Source organism: Nelumbo lutea, chromosome 1 (assembly GCF_056320005.1).
Source record: "Nelumbo lutea isolate HS-2025 chromosome 1, American lotus-T2T, whole genome shotgun sequence".
Lineage (NCBI taxonomy): Eukaryota > Viridiplantae > Streptophyta > Magnoliopsida > Proteales > Nelumbonaceae > Nelumbo > Nelumbo lutea.
In genome coordinates, this window is record NC_142684.1 from 166506968 (window position 1) to 166513568 (window position 6601).

Genomic DNA, 6601 nt, shown 5'->3' on the forward strand with positions numbered 1-6601 from the left:
CTTTATTTGAGCGTCGCATAAAAACTAGAAATGTTGAAGTACGAACTTACAAACCAAAAACCTCAGAAAAAAAACTCAAAACGAGGGAAAGTTGCGACTCTTGACATGCTGAAAAACGTCTCTACTCTCAACAGGTTTATTTTACTAAAAACATTGAAAATTGAAACGTAGACCTCGCAAAGGGAAAATAACCACCTTTCGCAGCATGAATCGTGGTTGAAAAACGGGTTTGGTTGGTAACTGAAGGTGATATTATGGATCCGGAATCACAAGACCATTTGCATGGTTCCCCATTTTGGTGATCCACAGATTCAAACTACCAGTAATCAGAATCACAAAACTAATAGAAAGAAAATGAGGGAAAGTTGATAGAAAGTTCCGAAGGAATTTCACAGTTGAGAACTTTCCCTCAACTTTCTGTTTTCCTTGGGCTCCGTTTGGTTTGTGGGAAAATTTGGGTGGGATGAGAAAGTGTAAAAATTTAACTTTTCATTATTTAGTTTTATATGAGAAAATAGTAGGAAAATTACCCAACACAAAACAAAGTCCACCCTGCCAATCTCGAAGGACCTACCTCTTGCGAAATTGGAATCGGCGGATTACTTGTTGGTGCTAGAGATTTCTTCTAAACACCAATTTGTAGAGTCCTTGGAGGTTCAATTTTAGAGCTAGTTTTGCTTGGAGGTTCAATCTGCAGAGATCAAACAAAACGCAGACATCCATCGCCACTCCACCTGTCGCTTATATTGCAATTAGAAAGCAGAAACTGCAACCTACTGCCATGGAAGAGAAAGAGAAGAAATAGAGTGGCACCCTCTAACACCCACCTTCAACATCCTTATACAGCGACGAGGGCTTGAGAATCCTGGAATCCCCTTTGTCGCCATGATAACCGGCGATAATGCTAAAAATCCTCGATGAGGAATCAACCACAATCTGAGCAACGACACTCTTCTAACTTTGACGATGACGATCCACTCGGATGCTCTAGTCTTTTTCGTTTACGGGAGGAGGGAGATGGAAGTGAGGATATGGGAGGAGCTGAGGAGGTGGAAAATGAGAGGGTAGCAGAGGAAGAAGCGGGAGAGCAAAAAAGCATTGGTGGTGGTTGCAGAGGGGAAGAGGAAGATGGAAAGTAAGGCCTGAGAGATGACAAAGGACACAAAGCCTGCCAACGCCCTGGGATCCATCTTTTGATGGTTGCTCATTTCGTATCTGGGTCTGATTTGAACGATGCACTTTTATCTTCTTCTTCTGTTGTTGCTTGTTGTTAGGAATCAAATTTCATTTGGCACCCCACCAAGCACCGATGATCAAGCACACGTGACTGATATAATTTCTCCTCATTTCTCACTTTTCTTCTTTGTTGAGTTGGATGCTTGGAAGGGAAGCGGTGGTGCAACAACGGCGATGGTTACTAGCAGCAGCGACGGTTACCAAAAGGGAAGGAGAAAGTGAAGGTGGTGGCAGTAAAAGGTAGAAGGACAAACCCAATAGTGGTGGTGCAGCAACAGCGAGACAGAAGATGAGGATGAAGAAACTCGAGTTTTCTCAACTTTTTCCACCAGGGTCACACTGTTTTGGTGCAACCCCAATTGCACAATTTTTGGATCTCGCACCCCACTTTTTTTTCATCCCATCCCCCTATTTCCATTGAAATAAATGAGAGATCCCTTTTTCTCATTCCCATCTCACAAACCAAACGGAGCCTTAAGTTTTGTTTGATTTGTGGGGAGATTTTGGTGGGATAGAAAAGTATGGGAAAATTTTCATGTTTCTATTGTTTGGTTGTAAAAGGAAAATAGTGGGAAAATCAACCTTAATAACAATTATAAGTTAATTATTTACTAATATTTTTATTATTTTAAATATTATCATTATTTATTAATTATTTGTATATTAATGAAATAATTTTGTAATTAAATAATATTAATAAATATCTAACTAATTATTAAGAATTAATATTTTAAAATTTATTATATTAATATTTATTATGAAATAATTAATAATTATTTTTAAATTTTCAACATTTTAAATATTTAATTATTTTTATTAAATCATTAATTAGATTAATAATAAAATCCTTATTTATTTATTCATTAATTACTTACTTACTTAATTAATTATTAACTATTTTCTATTAATCATTAATTAGTTAATAATACTTTTTATATTATTTAGTATTTTATTATTAATTAGATATTAATTATTTAAAATCCATAATTATTTAATTAATTATTTTAATTAATTAATTAATATTTATATTTTATTAGTTTATGTTATTATTAATATTATATTTCATTAATACTAATGACTTAATTAGTAATTTTAATATTTTAATATTAGTTACACATAAATTATTAAATTATTTTTATTGATAAATTATTTCTTTTAATTAAATTATTAATTATAAAATAATTAATTAATTAGTAAATTTTAAACATTTTATTGCTAATTCTTAATTAACTAATAATATTTTTACGATTTATTATTTTATTGTTAAGTATTAATTTGACATTAATTATTAATATTAATTAATATTTTAATTTTATTAGTTTATATTTTATTTTATGAATACTTATGACTTAATTAATAATTTTAATATTTTATTTCTGAAAAAATAATTAAATATGAAATTATTATTGATTATTTTTTTATTTTTTAGTTAAGTTGTTTTATAAATATATTATTTAATAATTAATAATTTATTTATGGATTATGGATCTCGGATTAACTCTTAAAAATACTACAAGGTGTTTTCTTTTTAGTTAAATATGTTTCCCCCTAAATTTTCACTTGTTTCCCACCAAAATGGTGGGACTCCACATCCCAATTCAGACATGTGGCCCACTTACATTTAGACACCTATCATTTCAAACATTTAAACAAAGTGGACACATGTCAAAATCTGAATAGTGGTAGTTTAAAAATAGAGCCCACTAAACATGTGTCAAATTTTGATTAGTGGTAGTTAAAGAAAACAACCGACTAACATGCAGAGTGGATCCCACCCCCATGCAGAGTTGTGAGAAGCGGGAAGCTCCCACTTTCAACCATTCCTAAAAAAAAGGAAGTTGTGCTATTAATTACTGTTAACTACTAAATTAATTAATTAATTTCAGCTACTAATTACTAATAATAATTACTATTAACTACTTTCAATGAATTAATTACAACTATTAATTATTGTTACCTACTAATAATTAATTAATTCCAGCTATTAATTACTAATAATAATTACCCACTGATAATAATTAATTACTGAAAACAATTTCTTATACTAATTACAGCTATTACTTAATTGCTGATAATAATTAATTAGTGATAATATTTCTCATTATTAATTCGAAAAAATAATTTCTTATAATAATTTCTGCTAATACTTAATTACTGATAATTTATTAATGACAATATTGCTCATTATTAAATCGAAATGATAATTAATAAATAATTTCATAATGGTAATTAATGATTCAGAAATAATCATTTTATATTTCTATTAACACATATTAATTATTTTGAAAATAAATATTTAATGGTAATTATTTATACTAAAATTATTATCAGAAATTATAATTCATACATTTATATGAAATAATTAACTATATTATTATAAGTATTTATAATTAATAACAAATATTTTCAAAATGGTAATTAATAATTTAGAAATAATCATTTTATATTTATATTAACTCATATTAATTATTTTGACAATAAATATTTAATGGTAATTATTTATATTATAATTATTATCATAAATTATAATTCATACATTTATGTGGAATAATTAATTATATTATTATAATTATCTATAATTAATAATATTATATTAATGAATATAATTATATTATTATTATTATCAATAATTATAATTAATTATTACTAATACTAATGTTGATAATTATTACTTCGGAATGTTAATTAATTAATGATAATTAATAAGTATTTTATTAATGTTAATTATTATTTGGGATATAATCATTTTATATTAATATTAATTATTTTATAAATATATAGTTAGTGTTACTTACTTACATTATAATTATTGCTAGTAATTATAATTAATACTATTATTATTCTCCAATAAATATTTCATTTAGTAAAAGTTAAATTATAAAACTTTCAATTATTCAATATTGTTAAATTTAAAGAATTATAAAAGCAAATATTATTTTATGAATTAACTAAAAATTGTAATTATAGCAAATTAATTACTTAACAAAAATAAAATAAAATAATAATAATAGTAGTAATAATAGTAATACTTTATTATTACTGATTTCAAAATCAATACACACAGAATAAGAATAATTATTAGTTAATAATAATAATAATAATAATAAACTTATTATTATTATTGATTTCACAATTATTAATATATTATTAATCTAATAAAAATAATAATAATTATTATTAAAAATGTTAATAGAAAAATTTAATTGCTTAAAATTATTTGTTCAAATTACCCGTTTTAATTTGGACAATTATTAATTTTTTATTTCTTAAAATTATTATTTAAAGAATAATTTTAATTACTCCTTCATTAACGACCTTATTTTTGAGTAATTGGTTTTTTATGTTCAATAATTGTTTTTGGAAAAAATCCAAATAACTTTTCATTTGCAATGCTAACCATTTATTTTTCTCTTATTTAGTTTTCCAAATGGTAAAAAAAAAAATGAACGATATTTACCTATTTTAATCAAATTATGTTTTTGTCAAGTTGTTGTCATTGATGATGATGATGATGATGATGATGATGATGATGATGATGATGAGTAAACTTTTTGAAAGAGAGGGGTAATAGTAATAATTGATGACTTCTAATTAATTAATTTCCGCTATTAATTACTAATAATAATAACTCACCGATAATAATGAATTACTGATTATAAATTCTTATAATAATTACTACTAATACTTAACTACTGATATTAACTAATTACTGATAATATTTCTCATTATAATTCGGAATGATAATTAATAACGACTTTCATAGTGATAATTAAAAATTCAGAAATAATAATTGTATATTCATATTAACTCATATTAATTATTTTGAAAATAAATATCGAATGTTAATTATTTATATTTATATGAAATAATTAATTATATTATTATTATTATTATTATTATCAATAATTACAATTAATGCTTATATTAATTAATATCATTATATTATTATTATCAACAATAATTATAATTAATTATTACTAATAATAACGATTTCTGATAAAAAATAATTACTGATTATAATTACTTACTGATAATTATTACTTTAGTGTGTTAATTAATTAATGATAATTAATAAGTATTTTAATAATGTTACTTATTAAGTGGGAAATAACCATTTTATATTTATATTAGTTCATATTAATTTTTTTATAAATGTATAATTAGTGTTAATTATTTACATTATTATTATTATAAGTAATTATAATAAATACTATTATTATTCTCCAATAAATATTTCATTTTGTGAAAGATAAATTATAAACTTTCAATTATTCATTATTGTTAAACTAAAAGAATTATTAAAGCAATTATTATTTCAGGAATTAACTGAAAATCATAATTATAACAAATTAATCATTTCATAATAATAATAATAATAATAATAATAATAATAATAATAATAATAATAATAATAATAATAATAATTTAGTATTACTGATTCCAAAATTAATACACACATAATAAGAATATATTATTTGTAAATAATAGTAATAATAATATACTTATATTGATTTCATAACTATTAATATATTTTTAATCTATATTACTCAATAAAGGCATGGAATAAAAAAGTATTCAAATTACCACTAAATGAATGAACTAAAAATCTATGAGTATTCTAATTGACTTGAATTTGACACATCAACATGCCCAAAATTATAATTTCAACATACACTTTGTATTTCTATCTCCCAATTCCCATAATTTAAATATACCATTAGGTTATGTATAGGTTCCCTATCTTTTTCTAAAGATAAATTCTAGCCAGTCTATGTGCATTGTGGGGAGGTTAGACTTAAAATCCATAACCATGATCGACCAAAAGAAGCGTTGCCACCTAACTTGGAGGTGACTTCCATACTTAGGATGGTCCCATTATTCTCATTTCTTTCTTGTTTCCTCTGTTGGATGGAGTTTGAAGTCCTAATTATATTATCAGTTGATTTTAGCCATACATGATGATGATTTGATTGTAATCATATATTTTCCATCTCTTACTTTAGAGGATGGATGTATTTGCAAATGTTGTTTGGCATGGATTGTTTTTCTTAGCAGCTCTTTGAATGATTTTTTTTCCTTCTTTGCCTCATTGAATGGATATCATAAATGCTTTATATCCATTCATATGTTCCTAAATATTAAACAGTATTGGTGATATTGTTGTAAACATCCATCTAAGTTTATTATTTTATAAATAGATTAATAATTTCAAAGTTATTGATACTTTTTTGGGGGTGGGTTGCTCAATAGGACATTGATTTTTTATTGTTAAATAGTAGATTTCAAATTAAATGATACTGTAGTTGCCCCTTAGTATGGGGTCATTGTCAAGATAAAAACATGGTAAGTCTCTTAAATCAAATAA

General features: G+C 24.4%; 1 long non-coding RNA gene across 1 annotated transcript; it reads right to left on the reverse strand.

Annotated features, from left to right (window-relative positions):
* Positions 1–472: 472 nt before the first annotated feature.
* Positions 473–1622, reverse strand: LOC148878972 (uncharacterized). The gene is made up of 2 exons (XR_016104064.1): positions 828–1622; positions 473–734 (listed from the first exon to the last, which is right to left on the reverse strand). It is a non-coding gene; the product is annotated as an uncharacterized LOC148878972 (long non-coding RNA).
* Positions 1623–6601: the final 4979 nt, after the last annotated feature.